This window comes from Notolabrus celidotus, chromosome 12 (genome assembly GCF_009762535.1).
Source record: "Notolabrus celidotus isolate fNotCel1 chromosome 12, fNotCel1.pri, whole genome shotgun sequence".
NCBI lineage: Eukaryota > Metazoa > Chordata > Actinopteri > Labriformes > Labridae > Notolabrus > Notolabrus celidotus.
The window spans coordinates 30,127,516-30,147,457 of record NC_048283.1 but is presented as its reverse complement, the minus strand read 5'-3'; the positions used below and the strand labels follow the sequence as shown (position 1 = coordinate 30,147,457).

The following is a 19,942-nucleotide window of genomic DNA, read 5'->3' as shown; positions in this document are numbered from 1 at the left end:
AAGTAAGTATTTACGTCTTAATACAAAGAGGAAGGTTCTCTTGCAGTGCTGGACATTTCTACACCACATTTCTACAAGTGCTTCACGTACTCTTTGAATTATCGTGTTTGTGCTGCTGGTAATATTTGGCTGCTTTCCAACATCATGCACTGTGCCAATTCAAGGTCACCTCACTTTAAGTAATCAGCTAACAGTATAAATCTTTACACTGGGTAAAAATGAAACCTTCATCTTTCAAAACGTTGCTGGTCAGGAAGTATTCTCATGACATCACTGTGAGGGGTTTATTAAGGAGAACATCTCTGTCGTGTTTGACTAAATAAATAGTCCCCCCTCTTGTGTACCTCACACTTCTCAAGCACAAACATGGAGTAAAGGTAAAAAGATAAATAAGTGCAGACATGCTCAGAAAAAAAATAAACAATTAAAGGGACTTCACACTAACACACACACACACACACACACACACACACACACACACACACACACACACACACACACACACACACACACACACACACACCTCAACTGAACCAACAGTTGTTCTGACGTTTCCCTTCTTCTGGCTACTACTGTGAGGAAAATGTTCATGTGCATGTGTGTTTGTGTGTGTGCGTGCCTTCTGCTCACACTAAACAGCGGACGAGCTCACGATAACACAAAGCTCAGGGTAGAAAAATGAATGCACACAAACATAAGAAACAGAGGTTTCGGTCCCCCTGGGGGTTCATATTCGCAAAGGCAGGTCATAGTCGAGCTCTAACTGGATTTGTTTCCATGTTTGTTTGTGTGTGCATGCATAAACATATGTGGTGGCTCTGTACCTTAGTTTGTGTCCATAATATGTGCACACTAACATGCCTCCATCTGTAAATACATTCTGTTTCTGTTTGGATGTGTGCATGCTTTGTGTTGATATAGGCAGTGTTACCCTCGGTGCCTCATTGTGAGGAGCTTCTTCACAAGTGTTACCAAATAAAAGGTTCCACATGTACGCCCGTGTGTCTGTTATGCATATTATAGCTTTTGTAAGACTGTCTTTGTTTAATTAATGAAGAGCTGCATGTATTTGCTGTTGCGTAGCTATTGCAGAGAACCAAAGACTGCAGCACAGACCCTGAAATCCCCAGAGAGCGACACACCACACACACACGCATGCAGTAGGCCGAGGCCTGAGGGGTGTGGCTCCTTTCTTTAACTGTGAAAGAAAGGGGCAGGACAGAGCTATAGATAGGGGCAGACAAAACAAACACTCGCTCACAAGGGACACGCACACACTTACACACACAACAGTAGTGCAGGTCAAGGAGGCGCAAAAGACAGGGCCACATTGAAGGAATGTTTGTTTGGGACTGACGCTCTGGAGGAGAGGGTTGTGACTTACGGCCTGCTTGACTCTCACACTGCTATGCAAACCAAACATGAAATTACATTTGAAGAAACAGCAGAGCTGAAAGTGTCTCACAGAGTGACCACTGTCAAAACTTAGACTGTATTTATTTCCCAGTGTAATCAACCGCTTCACTGGTTGAGGTATCGAGGCCTGCTGTTGACTAGCTTTGATGTAAACTAGCTTGGAAGCTCGATGATAAACAAGAACTGAATGAATGAATCTCAGATAAGCTACGGAGCAGCCGTACCTCTTGATGTGTATTTTATTTGAGTTGGCCACGCTGCTCACTGCAGTGCAATGTGACTTTTTTTGTACATACAACATGCAAACATTGCATCACCACAGAATATACAGTGATGAAACGTTACACTACTTTAGGACAAAAATATGACCGGCAGAGAGAGTAAACCAGAGACGGACTTTAATCAGAACTCCACATTAACCTGTAAGGTGTCACTTTTCAAAGTGGCCCAGTTGTAATCCAGCGTGTGAAGAGGAGGAAACAGAAATCCCATCCTTGAAGAAGGTGAGAGGAGGACACTGCAGGGACCAGATATTTGACTCAGGCTACAGTGGGATTATGAGGATTGGGCAGTATAAGCCGATATAGGAAACAATGTGCAGGAGAAGTGGAGTGGGGCTATAATGTAATATATAGGGAGCCATGTGGAGGAGACGGTGTTTTGTCACTGTGAGGACGCTGAACAGAAAGGATGCTGTGGTCCTGAACTAATACAAGAAACTCATTTCATCACAGAGCTGAGTGGGATTTACTGTTGTCCACACTCCACATCAAAAGCACTCCTTCCTCATTTTAAAGAAAAGCCTGCATGACATTTCACCTGCCCTCCATGAATCCTGCATTATTACAACGGCAGGCTCGGCTCAGTCCCTGCATCTATACTGCATTAGTGGTTGCCATGGTAAAAGTCCTCCATCCTGCATCTCTCCTGCGCAGACAGACAGGCAACACTTATACGGATTTCTGCTGGAGGAAATTGAGGGTCTGAGAGTCAGAAACAGCTGAAACTCAATGACAGCTATTCACAGTAACAGGGAGCAGCTGTGTGATGTGCTATCACTAAGATCTACCTGTGAAATCACGCTGAGGTTCCCACTGTTACTGCAAAGCAACAACATGGCGACTCGCACAGCGAGCCCACAGATGAGGAAGGCCACAGTTTGTGTTCAAAGCAATCTGCAGCTCTATCACTCCAAACAGAGAACCTGTGCTGCTCTGCCTGTATGATAATTTATATGTTTTTATTAGACACAAGACAGACAGAGAGAGAGAGAGAGACAGACAGACACACACAGAGAGAGACAGACAGACACAGAGAGGGCGTGCTCTGGATTTCAATCATCATGACACTGTAAGTGTGAAGCTGGCGTGCTAAGCTAGCTCACTGCTCCCTGATTTTTCATTACATCTCATGATGTCACGTCGAAATTAAACTCCACGAGCAGAGATATCGGAGCTGAAGGGTTTAAAGCCTCCGAAAGCCATTTATCAGCTGGATTATCGTCAACAGATGCTCATTAAAGCCAGTCACATCTGGATTTGTGAGCCATTTATGTCACATACACAGTATGCCCAAAAGACTGCTGTTATTATTTTCATATTGTAATAAACATATAAATAATTACAACAAGCCAAAAGAGAGTGAGAGCGTGAAGGTGGTTTGGTGTGTAGCAGAAAATGTGTTTGTTCAAATGCTGCTCTAAAGTGACGAACCACTGATGGTGTTTAGTTTTAAACACTGAAAACACTGAAATGATGCTCACCTGTGTGTTACAGCAACTATTGGATGTACAGAAGGTGTGGGGAATATAATGTAAATGTAATAAATCATGAACTGCATTATTGTGTATTATTGTTTTGTGCAAACACCGTGACTCATTTTTATAATTCATCAGGTAACTCAAGAAAAAATCTTTTGTTTTCATTTTCAATGACGAGAAAGAATGAAGTGAATAAAAACGTCCTCACACAGCACAATAACACACTACCACTAATAAATAAATATTATTTAAAGCAAAATAAAATGAATGTGAATACCAAACATACAAACAATAAAAGCAAACAAATAGATATAATTTAAAGAGTCACACTGACTCACAGGAGAGGCTGCCTGAAAAACAAACGATCATACTGACGCTGGCGGCCCGAGTCAGGATTCTCAGGCTCCACCGAGACGAGGGGGATGCATTGATTGCTTTAAAGTTAATACATTAAATCAGGAATGAGCATATATTTCCACTTATTGAATTATTGTAATTCGGTTAGCCTTCCACGATTCCATGCAACAGCACAGAAATAAACAACTGTATCACATTTATCTGGAATCATCTCTCTGCAGCGTGAGACAACATCCTGCACGGCTGGCTCCAGTTCACCTTCACTTTAATCAATTTAGAAAGCCAATTTTCCTCCAAACATTCCAATACAGAGAAGGATAAGGTTGTTATACCCGTCGTATTAAGACTGAACACTCCATCATTAGCAAATCAATTGTTGTTTCTATTCACGGTGTGTTGACGCCCTCCCCCTCCTGTATAAAGCCCGGCTCACTGACACCGACCACGGCCTCAGAGAGAAGGGAGAACGCCCTTTCTTGTACTAACTATTCGGAATAGTCCTTTAAACTTGTCTTCTTGCTCCAAAGCAGCTTACGGACAACAATGTCAGGTTGGCCCATAGACGACCTCTAGCATGACTGATCCTCGGTAGGTCTCACTGAGTGTGTGTGTGACTGTGTGTGTGTGTGGGTGTGTGTGTGTGTGTGTGTGTGTGTGTGTGTGTGTGTGTGTGTGTGTGTGTGTGTTTTCATAATGCTGAGAAAGCGTGACATGGACAGAAAAAGAGAGAGTAAAAAAATAGAGAATTGTGGATGCTAAACCTCTGTTTAAAAGGCTGCAGCACACACATCCACACACACACACACACACACACACACACACACACACACACACACACACACACACACACACACACACACACATCCACACACACACACACACACACACACACACACACACACACACAACATCACGGCAACCCCTTTCTGTTTACATAGATGGTTGGACATGAATAGCAGCCCGTAGCACAGGCCTCAATCAAAGCTAACAGGACTGAATGGGGCTGATAGATTGAATACTGAGGAGAAGACGCTCCTTTTTAAACGTTAAAAGATAATTTGGCTTAACACACAGACGACTGAATGCTATCATAGACTCGGTGCACCTTCACGCTAAGCTCTTAATCTACAACTCATTCACTGCCATTGCTTGACAAACAGAGGCGTGTGTTGTTTATTTTCCTGTTGATGACACGAGGAAAAGAAGCAGGCAGAAAAAGGCAGAGTGAACAGGTGAAGAGATGGATTATACCAATTATCCATTGTTTTGCTCTTAAGAAGGCATTATGGATCTAAATGGATCTGGAAATCCCTGAAACAAAAGTGCAAACAAGGCCAAAAATAAAAATGGTGTTAATGATCTGTGAAACTTCCCTTTAATGATGCATCCTGAAAGGGACTGAATGATTATTTATGATTTGGTTTTTACAAAAATAATGATTAAACGCTAAAGTTTGAGTTTTGATGCATGAAAATGTATCACGCAGTTAATTATTTTACAAGAGATAAAACTAAACCACTGACTTGAAATACATAAATATACTTAAACAGCATAACACACACATTAACTGCTGATTATACCGTCACACACAGCTTGTTATTTAAATTATTTTAGACAGAAAAACAGCCAAAAGCAGAGAAATAACAATAAATCATGCAGTTTGACTGAATGGGACTTCATGACTAAGAAAGTAAAGCACTCTCTTTTAATTCACAGTGCTCCACTAACTAGAGACATCTTATCTGCTCTATCATAGGCAGGGTTAAGTGTGTACGTATAGAGGTATATATCACCTGGAAAGATAAAAACACAGAGCGTGCTTATACATCTGAAAGATGTTAGTATTTATTATCTGAAGAGATAAGAAACACGGAGCATGATGATGAACATGAAAGAAGCTTCACTTAAAATCATTTGAGTATTAATCTCTATGAACAGTCTGATCAAAAGAGGAAGATTATAGGTTTTCTTTTTCAGCACAACGCCCATCAATACATGGGGGTCTGGCAATCTGCTTGTTGATGAATCTGCAGCAGTGCCCTCATCCAGCAGAACAGACACAACATTCAACCACACCACGAAGAAATGAAGACACAATATTCTGACTCCATCACTAAATACATATTAATTCTTTTTTAACACCTGACACTATTTTTAAGTAACATCAAAAAATCAAGTATGAGGGGAAACTCTCAGGTTATGTTCCAGGTGATAGCTCATACACAATGATATGTTATAACGCACATGAGACCAAACCTGATGAGAGAAAAGAGCCAAAGATGAAGAAGGTAAGTATGAGTGTGAGGACAAACAACACATCACTGGATGTATTATTTTATCTGACTGTAAAGCTGTGCTGCAATTATGACTTTAGCTTTAAACCAAGAACCGCTCAGTCAACAGTGGTTTGACTTTACCCACAAACTGGATCATTGAGATAAGATTCATTAAAGATGTTAGGCCACCTGAACTCCAGAGGGGGAGCTATGCTGTTCAAACAAATAATATTCATTTATTACACCTTATTTGTTTTACTTGTCAAAATAATCACACTACCTGTGCTGTAAGAGCAATAGTACTATGGTGGTAATTCATGATAATAGAAATTCTAGATGAGAAATTGTTCTATTTTAAATTTAGTAAATTGTTTAATTTGTGTCCTTCGTTTGAACGATACATTCATGCTAACAGTCACAACATAAACCAATCGTAACACTTCTGACCAACCCTGTGCTTTGAAAAGCTTACTGAGGACACGTTTCAACTAAAAACTGCTGTGGTAACTGTGGTACATATAATAATCATGTTAAGGAAATAATCACATTTATGTTTGTGGTGCATTTATACGTCATAAGAGAAAAAATACTGTTTTTTATGACATTTATTTGATTAAAATAATATTAAATAAAAACAATGATTTATAAGGAGTGCTGTTATTTCTTAGAGTCACTGGAGTGTTTTGTGATGGACGACAGAATGATCCTGTATTGACCATAATCTAAGATGAATTATATTTACTTGCTTTATGCATCTAAAATTATCTTTAGTTAAAATAACAAAATGAAACATTCAGCAATAAAATACAACACTGGAGATGTGTGTCTTTTGTTTATGAAATAAGAGATTGTGAAGCTATTTATATCACTTTTTTTGCAAAATGAGAAACTGTAAAATTTTACATGATCTAACATTAAAAATAATTTAATGACTGTAATATAACAAAGTTGTATTTTAGCATGCTGCCTTGTATTTAAGGCCTGGAATCAGAAACACTGATTTTAAATTGTGAATGTGGGTCTAATATTTGTTAAAAAAAACTGTATTAAATAATTTCAGATTCTAATAAAATCTATAGAGGTATATCTGACCTCATGTAGTATTACTCAGGAAGCTCCAAATGAAAACAATGAATGTAAATATGTGAGATGGGACTGTGCCAACTTCCATGTTTTTTTCAAAAAGATTACACAATGATTTTTCACAAACTCCACCCCACTATTGTGAGAAAAAGTCTGAAACAACAAATCAGTACCGTCTGAAAATCTGAGGCGACAGAGGCAACACAAGCTTGTAAACAACGGTTCTGGTTGCCACTTTGGCTGTCTGTCTCACTGACCGCGCTGTTAATCCACTTAAGACACAATAGACAGCAGACCTACGCTGCACGTTCCTCACAATATTTTTATTTTAAAGCTTCTATTTTGTGTGTTTGCCTGCTGTTGTGAAATCATGAGGTGAAAACGAGTGAAATAGTGTGATTCTGATGAGTCTACATTGAAGGAAAAACACATCTGCGGGTCATCGGGACTTAGCCGTAGCCTGTGTAATTTTTCACGGTGTCTTCTCCCTTGCTGCTCTCTCTCTCCTCCCTATTACCTTAACAAAAGCCTCACACACACACATCCACTCCACCAGTTTGACAGACAGGGAGACAAAATGGCTGAATAGTGATGGAGGAGCTGCGTGTTCCTTTATGTGTCGACTAATCAGCCAGCACTAACATGTGTCAACACTACACTCACACTCGGCTCAGAATGGGGACATTGTCCCGCAGACAGAGGGAAAAACCAACACTCTTTCGATATCCTGACAACAAATGAGGACCAAAAAAATAACGCTTCAGTCATTGTTAAAATCATCTGTAACGAAATGTTCGAACAATTACTCTCACAGGAGAATCTGTTTCTGGTCAAAACATCTTTTAACTGATATTTCATGTCAGGTATTTCTGGCCCCAAATATTCTTGTTTTCTTGTTTTCCTCCGAGCTGTGGTGCTTTTATAAAAACAGCTTCACCGTGGCAGCAATGTGGTTGGCTGGCCGACGGCTACCTTTTGAAGCCTGCTGCAGCAGCCCTGATATCCTGCACCGTACATAAACATACAGTGTCATCAGTGGTCTCTGAAACCAGCTCGTCTCCAGTGCTGCTGTATTTTTTATTAATATAACTGACAGCTGACATCGCCTTCAAATACATCAATACAATTCTTTGTATGTGGTGCCAATGATGGTCTAATGCAGACCATCGATGAAAAAGAAAAGTAGTAAATTGTGTCTTATGCGATGGATTGATTGGCTAGGTACACAGTTAGCTACACATTATTGTAAAGCAGGGGAATTAATGTTTTAATTATTCTAACAATAAAATCATTCTCTTTATCCTCAGTCTAATTTTCTAATTATCACATCAAAAGCATGATTGTGTGTTTGAATAGAAAATATAGGGAAGCCTGCTGAAGTAGAAAGACTATACACTGATTAGGATGATTAAAACTGTTCAGAGAGGGAACACTGTTTTTGCTTTAACTGTTTTCCAATTTGCACCGCTCAAAAAATGCAAAGATAATTTGGCACGTAACATTTCAGCCATGCTGCATTTCTTTGAATCTTTTGTGGGCAGGTGCATTTTATATTTTTCATATGAGTCAAGCCTTTTCACTCAACCATTGTGCATTAAAATACTGCAAGAAGGACAGAGAGTGAGAGGGAGAGGAAAAGAGGTGGAGAGATAATGAACCTGAGTCTGCTACTGCTATAGGCAATCAGGAACTAACCTTGTGAATAATCAAGGCTTGGCAGGCTTGAGAGGGAGAGGGGGTGAGAGAGGGAGAGAAAGAGAGAGAGAGAGTGACTATAGCACCAGTCTCTAATCCTATCAGTCCGGTCCATGGTGTGTTTATGTGTGTGTGTGTCTGTGTGAGTGTGTGAGGGGTTGTTTCTTTAGGACAGCTCCCACTGCGAGCAGAAAAAAGCAACCTGGAATCAAAGCCTAAATGCATCTGTGTTTGTGTTTATCACACAATGGCAAACCTTCTCTCACGGAGGCCTTCTATACATCTGAATCATTCTCTACGGCTCTGTGCCTTTCTCCGCCTCGCCATGCATTTCTAGGGGTTTATTTTGTGCCCGTGTGTGTTACATATCGATGCTTTCCCCTTGAAATGGCTTTCTTTTTAGGCGCTGCATCACTGTCAGCTGCATAAAATGACTGTCGGGCTTGTGCTGAGTAAAAGGCGTGCATTAAAGTGCTGTGCTGGCTTCAGAACAGGGTTACAGGGAAAAGTATTTATTGTATTTGCATGTGTGGCACTGTTTCCACACTGCTGTATGTTTTTTGAGGTGGGGCGGGTAGTTCAGGCTTTCTGAATGAAAATAACAGAGTGAGTTGATTGCTAGTCAGTTGCTAACAACTGTTATGTCTGCTCATTGCTGCACATGGAAAGAAAAACATCTGCAAAGAAAGATGTTTTTTTAAACATTAAGATTCCTAGGGTGGCCTTTGTTTTAGCATGACTTTAGCATTGTAATCTTTTCCTGTTGTTCTACACATGCATTGTATTCATGTGTGTATACATATATCTGAGTGTGTGTTCTCCCGGTGTAGAAACTGCAGAGCTACTTGCAATTCTCCTTTTGGAGATACCTCAGACATGATTGGAACAAATTACCCCCACTCTGTGAGTGTGAGTGTGTGTGCATTCGGGGCCACATCAACGACAGCTGATACCGTGGACAGGTGGACAGAAGGTCGCCCTCCCCCACTGTTGTGCACATAAACATTTGAACACACACCTGGTATTTGTTAGCATCTCTGTGTCGACGCTTATGGACATGTAGTTTTTATATGCTTACACAAATCTCACATACCAAGTACACAAAAGTGCAAAGTGCAGAAGAAGTAACTGTAACGACTGCATTGTTCGATGTTGCACACACACATATATATGCCTCCGCCCTCCTGACTCATGTACAAATAATCAGACATTCGCACAAAGACGATAAACACCCAACACAACACGAAACGCCAAACTAAAAGAATGGCGTGACAGAAATCAATATTACAACAATGCCGTATAGAAGCAGAGATGACAAAGCCGTGTCTTCTGTCTCACGAAGCCGTCCGCTAAAAGCATATTTCTCGCCCTCCATCTTACAGCTGGCTGGTCGACAGGCAGACAAAGAGACACTACCGCAGTGTGAAAATATACTGACGTAGCTGGCTTCTCTGTGGCTCAGATTCAGTCAGTGTGTGAATGTGTGTGTATATGAGTGTGTTTTAATGCTTCATGGATTGAAATAATAGGCATGCTATGTTCTTTATGTCTGTTTGCATGTTGCAATGCTTCTTATAATTGATTTGTGTTATTCGACAAGTTTGTGAACATTAATGCAGAGTGTACTTCTTGTGTTCGTCCACTCTTCACATGGTGTGTTGGTGTTTTCTCCAGTGTTTCAGAGTTGGCCATGTTGGAGCTGTATTAATCTGAATCCTCTGCATTTCAGTGTTCGCCTCTTTCTTTCCTCTCCCCTTCTCACTCTTTACCTCTCCTCTCCTCTCTTGTCCCCTCCCCTCCCATCCTCTCCTCTCCTCTGCTCAGACTATTCCACAATGCTGGGTGTAAATAAAATTGCAGTGCTAGAATTTTAATGATGGTCTTTTCTTCTCTACTGTCTTGTTACTGCCTCGACAGACATACATAGAGAAACTGAAAACACTTGAGCTTTGCTGGAAAATTACACATGCATGCAGAATACATTCAGACATGTATATATATAACCTTCTATTAGTAATGATGCCATAAATATGACTTACTAATACCTGTACAATATGAGGCATACACTTGTTACACCCTGATACTGATTCTATGAGGCGTAATGATTTCATTGACTAACTTGATGTTAGCCTTCCTTCATGGCTGACTTTGCTAATGAGCTGTTTCAAGATAAAGTAGCTTCTAAAGCTGATAAATGTTCCCCCAGCAGCAACAATTGACTCACAGCAACACAAATATTACAAATGATCTCACTGTAATGCATCCAGCATTGTGTTAGAATACCCAAGTTCTTCATGAAGTGCACATAACACAAATCCCAGAGGTGTTTTAAATGTGTGGTGCAGATTCTCACCTGTTTCAGGCAGCTGCATGCAGGTGTCTGTGTGAGAGAGGCCTGCAGTGGGCCAAGCCTTCTCTTCTATTTTACACAAGAAATAAAGTGAGCAAGCCATCAGCTAACTCTTACAATCCAAATTAAATAAGGGTAAAAAATGATACCTAAATGTGGAGGGAAAGAAAAAAAAATCACACATTTAGGTTTAGGAGGAAATAAAAACATAATAAAGAAAAAGAGATAATGAGGAAAGAGAAGAAAATCTATCTAAAGCGAGAGAAGAAATATGCTAGCACCTCACTGATCAACTTTCAACTTTGAGAACAGGAGCAACAGATGCACTGGTGGTGTATTGTCGAGGGTATTAGGGTGAGGGACACCCCGAAATCTCCCCCGCTGCGTGTATGCGTTTGTTTGTGTGTGAGAGTGTGACAGCAGGGAGCAGCTCAGCGCAGGACGCTGCACGCAGCAAGGGGCCATTAGACATGGTGGGGTGACCCACATAAAAGACACACTCACTCTCTCTCTCTCTCACACACACACACACACACACACACACACACACACACACACACACACACACACACACACACACACACACACACACACACACACACACACACACACACACACAAAACCATGAAAGTTTCCTTTTTGCTGGCCAATGTGCCATGATAACCATAAAGCAGGGATTCTTTAGCATCGGCTTTAGCATGGCTATTGTCACATGGTTCTCACAGCGCAGGATTTGGTCAGCAACTGCTGCTCCAATAAACCTCAATATATTAAGCACAATCACTCTTTTCATTGATGAAACACATTCTTGCTGCTTTAATTTTTGGAGTGAAAACTTTTCACTGAGTATGCGTCCTGCTGTACTTCAAAGTTTGTGTTCCCATCTGTGTAAGTATGTAGTTATAAACACACTACATATGCTTTTGCTATGAAAAGGACTTTTCTGAATTCTGTCAGCGCTGGCTGGTGTGAGGTTGAATGAGGAGAAACAATACTTGTTGGGCTTGATACATGAATGTTGTTGCAACACACACAACTTGCAAAAACAGGACAAACTATGCTGATTCGAGCTCCTCTGATTCAGTGCTCACCACCTGGCCAGTCAGATCACTTTTGACAACACTAACTAGTTTATATTCAATCATTTCAGAATAAAATGTCTGAATTAGCACACCTCTCACTCTGCCATAAGCAGATTTCAGTTGTGCATTTTTCTTCTGTATAGCGTTACTAACTTTCTCCTTCAGCTTTATTTTTGTTGCTCTCAAAGAATCGAGTCACAGCTGGACTTTATGTTAAAGCTACAAACAGCTACTGTGGAAAGCAGCCTAGCCATTGTGTGTCCCAGTGCTCCCCCCACCACACACTAAATCAACCATAAACAAAATGAAAACCAAGAATTGTCTTATCAGGACATCAAAACTTATACCATCACATGCTAAACACACAATAAAGTACTATAACTCCAAATAGATCCAAATTGGGAGTGTTCAGACAGTGAACACTGTGTCAGATTTAATGCCAGAAACTATAAAAGATGGACTTTAAAGGGAAGGTCTTCCTTGCTGCTGTTGCCAGGTGCTGGCTGCTGATGGATTTAGACGGGTCCCTGTAAATAACATTACAAAGAAAGAGGTCTAGACCTGCTCTACAGATAAGTGTCCCCAGATAACTTGAGTTCTGATTTGAGGCTGTATGAAGTGATTGATTAATTAGTTTAGTTTTTACCAGTTAACAGTTTGAATGCTTCAGTATCACTTCCATCGTTAACAGATTAGTGAATCTTCCATGTCTGCTAAAAGCCTGTTTTCTCATGATATCCATGCCTGTTCTGCTTTGTGTTAGCAGGTTGTGTTAATGTGTTTTAAGCGAAGACAAGCACGACTTCATTCTGCTGCATTCTGAGCCATACGGGTATTTAATGAGTGCTTCAAACATTTCGCTTCGTGCTGACAAACTCATAGAAAAAAAGTCCTCATAGTGATTTATTAATGGAAGTATCAGCTCCTATACACAGCATGTGGCCAATTATTAATTTGACTTAGTTGAGGCAGCATCAGGTTCTCCAGTAACTCCAACACAATGTTGTGTTCTCTAATAAATCTTGAGCCATGTCTTTTTTCTCTCAGATAATTACAATTTGGCTGCACAGCTCCTCTTCCTCACTGTGCTTCACAGCAGACAGATTGGTGAGTTGGTGAGTTGGCCTGCAGTTCTGAAACTCTCCTTCTTTCATTATCCTTATCTCTCTGTATCTCTCTCTCTCCTGCCCCCACAACTCATACACACACACACACACACACACACACACACACACACACACACACACACACACTCACATACACACACACTCACAGACTCGCATATACATTGCCAGAGGGATTTGCAGCAGCTAGGCAGAGCGTGTGCGTGTGTGTGTGTCTTCACAGCAGGGAGTTGCCAATTACAGCAGTGATTAAAACCCAGTACTGTGGAAAGAGAGAGCGAGGGAGAAGGAAAGAGAGGGGGAGAGAGGGAGGAAGGAAGAAAAGAAAAAGAAAGGAGTACGGAGAGTCAGACAGACAGAGCTACAATGAACCAGGACAAAAATGTCTCCAACACAGGCAGCCTTTTCCATAAATGCTTGTGAATTGCAGGCCGAGGGGTGCTATATGTGCCCGGTCTGAGTCAGAAACTCAGAACACAGGCTGCATTTTCTTTGTGAAACCAAAATATAATCTCTGTGAAATGTTAGAAATTAAGTTTGATAGCTTTAAGTAGGATAATACAAGATGATTATAACTAATGAGACAACCAAATGTCCACTGAGCACCACGGGGACTAAACCAGCATCAAGTTGAGCCACAACATCAGACAGTTTGGATGTTCAGCTCACAAGAAAGAGGAAAAGATGACATGCTGTGAAACTACTGCGTGCATATTCAAACTCTGTTTCCCTCACCTGCTTTAACCATGGTGATAGGTTTCACGTGGCGAACATTTTTCACCATTAACCAGAAGAAAAAGGTGAATAGTGAAAAAGAAAAGACAAAACAACAAACAGGAGAACAGCATCAGTGTGGCTGTCCATCAACAGGACACTTTGATAGCTGGGCTGTTTCCCTGTTTACATTAAGGTGAGGAGGAAGCTGCATCTCTTGGTAAATGAACATCACATTAGCTGGTGCCTGTGGCTGTGAAGAAAGGAAGAAAGAAGTGTGTAGGTGCAAATGAGGGGAGAGGGTTGAGGTAGGAAGACGTGGAGAGAGAAAGGTTTAAAAATGTGAAAGAGAAGAGCTTAAGTGAAGAGGAAAGAGAAATGTAGTGTATTTGATTCATACCAAAATGATGGTCATAAGATTCAATGTGAGCCTTCAGTGCTTCAGTCATTACAGGTCTTTAAAACAGGTGATTCAGAGTAAATATCATTGTCTTTAACACCGTCTGAAAGCTTTTCAAGTGTGCATTAGCAGTGGCAATATCATCCAGTAATAGCATCCATGTATCACTAATGTAATATTAAAACATGGTCTATCATTCATTATAAATGCTGAGAGTATAATGAGACTTCTCTCACTGATATCACATGTTGAGACACTCAACGACAGAAGTGACAATCCATGTGTGTTTCATTGAACTGAGCAGCTCAGGCTGAGTATTCCTCCCATCAAGCTTAATAACCTTTAAGTGTTGCAGACACACAAGTGTTACAAGTAAAGATGCTCGTGGCTTAAATGGAACAAATCAAAAACCACTCATCTCTGCTCGAGGTGGTGGGGGTGGGGGTGCGATCCTGAAGTTTCCCACACTCACAACTCATGATGTAAGTCATGTGCTGCATTTGTGTTGTGTCAGATTTACCATAAATACAGGCTCCCCGCTGAGAGGAAACGTTTACATCAGCCTTCTGGTGCACTGACATGATAGAGATGCTGGTATTTTTGTGTACCTACAAATCCCACAGCTTTACAAATTGAAAACCTGTGCAGAGAAGGATGCCAACACAACGATATATACACTATTACTGAACGTCTGATAAAAACTGCTTCTCCCGTTCATAGAAACTGAATAAAGCTACTACAACCACAAACATCTGCTGCTCTTTTTAAAGCTTGTCTGACTAATACTGATGTTTCATAAGACTTACTGCACAAAAGCAAACAAGCTTTTCGTGTCTGTAACCACCACTACCAGGATGGACTGAGGCGAGGCGATGCACCGCACACAGAACAGAAGTGCCTTTATTTACATAGGCTAAGAAAAGGCTCTCATTGAGCGATACGTTTGACTGGACAGTGAACAAACAGCAGGAAGGACAGGTTCAGCAAAGAGACAAGAATCCTAAACAAGTGGCCAGCTAATTGATTCAACAAGAGAGGAGACAACAATGCAAAGAAAGACTATGGCTGAAGTTACCAAGCCTATAGAGGTAGATTTACTGCCTCATTCATGAATTTCTTTAGAAATATTGCTTTAACTAAATTGTTGAGAGTATCATTTAAGCAGTTATGTCTCAGTTCTGCTGATTATCATTACCAAGCATGCTACTGAAGGTCACACTTCCTAAGGTGGAAACAAACATGTTATATATTACTGCAGTGTACAGAGCCATGGTGACATGATCTCAGTCAGCTGATGTTGAACTATTGTTGCTAACGTTATCTAATTGGTAAAGAGTCCTTTCAGTATTTATGGAATAAGATCTTGTTGTGTGATGCTGTATTCACCTCTATGTTTTATGAATAGTATTAACTGAACCAGGCCCTGTTTTGTGTTGTTTTGTTTGTTGTTTTGTGTGTTGTTTGTATTGACTATTATGTTTTCTGACTGTTACGTTATGGAGTTTTTGTTACTGTTGTTTCTTTTCTTGTGCTTGTTGTTGTGAAAGACTGAGATGTGATTATGTATTTTTTAATGTATGATTATGTTTTAACCAACATTTCTATATGTTTGGTTGGACTCCTGGAAGAAGAGCAGTTGCTTCAGCCACAGCTAATGGTGATCCGAATAAATGAAATGAAATGAATCAGAGGATTGAGAAGTCCTTAACCCTAAAATGAAGCTTTTAATCCTTTTAGTGGTGTTAACAGATAAATTAAGAAAGGCATCGAAACTTAAGGAGACAGATTTTTGAGTGAAAACTCTCAGAGTTGAGATTTAAGCACGAAAATTTTGCAAACAGGACAGAAGACGGTTCGTTAAAACATTTTCATACAAATTTGAAATATTTCACCTCAAAGCTGAATTCAAAATTCCCTGATTTATTTTATTCATCATATCCAAAGCCAGGCTGCCTCTTTCTGATGAAGCCAGCGGACAGTTTGATGTTTGTGCGTGTGTGTGTGTGTGTGTGTGTGTGTGTTTGTGTGTGTGTGTCTGCAGAGTGGCAGGTGAGTGAGCTATCTGCAGTGCTCACACGCTCACCCCCTGCTGAGTTTAATCAATACCATTCTGAATTTCAGCCTTCACACGTGTACGGACGGACGCACTCATACACAAATATGCATACACACACACAAACAAACACACACACACACACACACACACACACACACACACACACACACACACACACACACACACACACACACACACACACACACACTATGTAATATCTTTCTGGGAGACGCCAAGGGAATACTAAGTATGAGCAACCTCACACTCCTCAGAGTATAAACAGAGTGCACACACACTCACCAACACGCATTAAAGGTAAAGTGTGTATGTATTTTTGTGCCTGACTTTTTGGTATGTGTGTGTGTGCACATGTACATGTGTATGTGTATGCCCATAACGGGTGGGGCTAATTAATTCTAGTCCATCTTGTCCACTGGGAGAGAGTGATATCAAGATTGAGCATGAGTTGTTGAATGTGTGTGCATGTGAGTGTGAGTGTGAGTGTGTGTGTGTGTGTGTGTGTGTGTGTGTGTGTGTGTGTGCGTGCGTGTGTGTGCATGTGTGTACAGAGAAGCTTCTCAAGAGGATTCAGGGAAGCAACCAGATCGATTCAAGTTCACCCAGGATTGAGAGAAGAGGGAAAAGATGGAGGAAGGTAAAAGAAAATAAAAGCATCATAATATTATTTTTTCTTTTATAACTTTCATGAGAATCACCTGCTTTCTTGTTTGTACTTTTTTCTTTATATTATCTTGAAAATCTAATTTCAACCTTTATTAATTCAGCAGAAGTGTAAAAAACACAACAGAAGCAGTAAAAGAAAAGTAGTCCACTCTTGCCTGAAACACTGAGCAGCTTTGAATGATAAGTTTCAGATCAAACACTTCGCTGACGGTCACCTGTCCAGTGGTTGTTGAGTGAAAAAAGATCATTCATTCATATTTTTCCTCTAAAATATTCTCATCTAATCTGAAGACTGAAATCAGAACTGTTTCTAGAAACTCCATCTGAGAACATTCTCAACCTACAGGCACATGGAGCCCTTCAGTTGAACAAACTTAATCGAACACACCCCGGTGTAGCTAAAGGTTGATGTTTCGGAAACTGAAATAATATTTGTTGAGTTTATTTCAACTGTTGGATCATGGGTACCATGGGGTCAATAAGAAGGTCAGTGAACAGTAGTTTTCAGTTCTTTCTTTTATCCCTCATGAGGTATTTCTGGATTTTTGAACAGTGTCAGGAGGCAAAAATCACAAGACAGTGTGGGGTATGTTGTGCAACCAAGGTCATGAGAGGGTGTTTGAAGGGAAACAAAACTGAACTGGAAGTCAACCCTCACCACTAGTTCTGCTTTTCTTCATCGCCTCATTGTAGCGTTTTTGTATCGTTGCGGTTTTGTGGTTAATTCTTAACTGGAACATAGATGGAGGTTTTGTTTTGAAGATTTTTTGAACCCTGTATTTATTTGTTAATTGTCATCTTTAAAATACTTTACTATCAAAGGTTTTCTGGAGGCTTCTTCTTGCATTAAAAGCCTGGGATGGCACCACAAGAACTTCTAACAAGCACAGAAATGTCCAAGAACCAGATGAAGTTTCACATAACTAGATTACAAGTTTATAAAGCTTAGCACTTTAATGGATTATGATTCTATATAAGTAGGGTTCTTACTTTGTGTGTTTTGTATATAAAAAAGTTGTATTTTAAAACCTTTTGGATAAGCACACATGTAAATAACCATGTTTTCAATGGAATGCCAACATGCTGGGTACTTTATTTTGAAAGGGGTTTCACTTCACTGTCATTGTGCTTGATTTTTTCAAATGCTTTAAAACAAGTATTTGCTCAAGATGGCGTTTTAATTATGAAATGACGTTTTCAGGTATTATTAGAAAGCAGTGGGCTGTGATCAATTAATAAGCCTTGAAAAACCCTGGGGGATAACAGGGCAGAGGTGTGTAGCTCTGTGAGAATAAATCTGACTCACAATCTATTTACAAGCTGCTTCAAGCCTCCCCATCTCAACCCCGTTGTCTATTTGTGCTGTGTAAAAATAACTGGAGTTGGAAAAATCGGAAAATGGGCCGCTGCGATGTGGGAGATAATTAAGTGAACACTGAGCCAGTGTTTTTAACCAGTCACACTTTTCCTCTTCATTCCCCACTGCCTCGCTCGTTCAGGGCATTTTCTGTCCCTCCTGATACCTTTCTACCCCCCCTCACACACAACCTCCTTACACACACACACACACACATTACAACCACCACCAACCAGCTCCCCTGCTGTGAGAGCAAACACTCATCTCACATGATCACCATGACGATATGGAAATATGAATTATGCATAAAGGCAGCCTCGCCTCGGCTGTGGGTACAAAGCCGTGTGGGTGATACTCTCCTTTCAAATGATACGGGAAATATCCCCTTAGTATTAATAATATAATAATCTATTCTACCGCATTATTCTCCGCTGTATTTCTGATCCACAGATTTGTGATTTGTCAGGTGTTCTCCACGTTTCAAACACTCATAAACACCACTCACAGAACTTTTGAGACATTTAATTTTTTTAAAACATCTGTTCTGTATGCTTTCATTCAAATTAGCATCAAGGATGAAATACTTCATTCACAGTCCTGCCCTAATCACAGAAACACAGAACCAATTCTAGTGTGACCCTGTCTGATGCTATTGGAGCAGAGGGCCTGAATGTAATTATGATTTGCTGACTTTGCTTTTCTTAATGTTCCTCATTGTGTCACTCAGAGGTCACAGTGCAATTAAACAGCCTCACAGAGACAGTGCATAATAGGCATGCAATAATGTAATACAAAGTCAGTGTGCTGTCTATTGTTTATTAAATTGAGTCCAAATTGTATTTCAGGCAGCCATTTCATCAGCTCTGTATTCAAGGGATCCTGACAGTGTGACAGCTCAGTGTCTAAACCCTGGCAAGAGCCCTCCGTCTAACGCACTGGCTATTATTAGATATTTGCCTAATACAAATTTGACATTGAGATTATTGAAGTAGCAACAGATCCAGTGTTGACAGGCAGACAAAAAAGTGTCTGGCTATATTTGCCAAGAAAAAACAGCAGTTCCTGGAAGTGAAAATAAAACAGAGGAGGCCCTGAGAGGCTCTGAAACACGGGGAATCTTTACTGTACGACAGGCTTGGTTAAATAAGGATGACTGCAAGGTTACATTATGACTGCACGCACTTCCTATATTAGAATGGGTATTAGGCGAGTCAATAGGCAGAGAAGTCTGTGATATAACTGAATAAATAAATAGCTGATGATTTCTGTGACACACAATGACTTAACAAAAGCTGTTGTATTATATTTGGCAGCATCCAGCCATGTTATGATGGTGTAATCTAAATCACATTAAATTTTGGCTGATGCTAACATTCCCATCCCAAACCCCCTGAAGGCAAAAATAACCATAACATAAAAAATGACCATATTACTCTATTACTGAATATTTCGCTTATTGAAACAAGAGAATAGATTTTAATATTTTCTGCTTTGCTTCAAATAATTCCTTTAACAAATGATGAATGATTATTCACACTTTTTCCTCTTCTTCATCACTCAAATATGAAACAAACATTTTTCAGCTTGTG

General features: G+C 40.2%; 1 long non-coding RNA gene across 1 annotated transcript in view; it reads right to left on the bottom strand.

Annotated features, from left to right (window-relative positions):
- The window catches only part of LOC117822948, a 34,643-nt gene that overhangs the window by 1,541 nt on the left and 13,160 nt on the right, over nt 1-19,942 (bottom strand). The window lies entirely within an intron of this gene.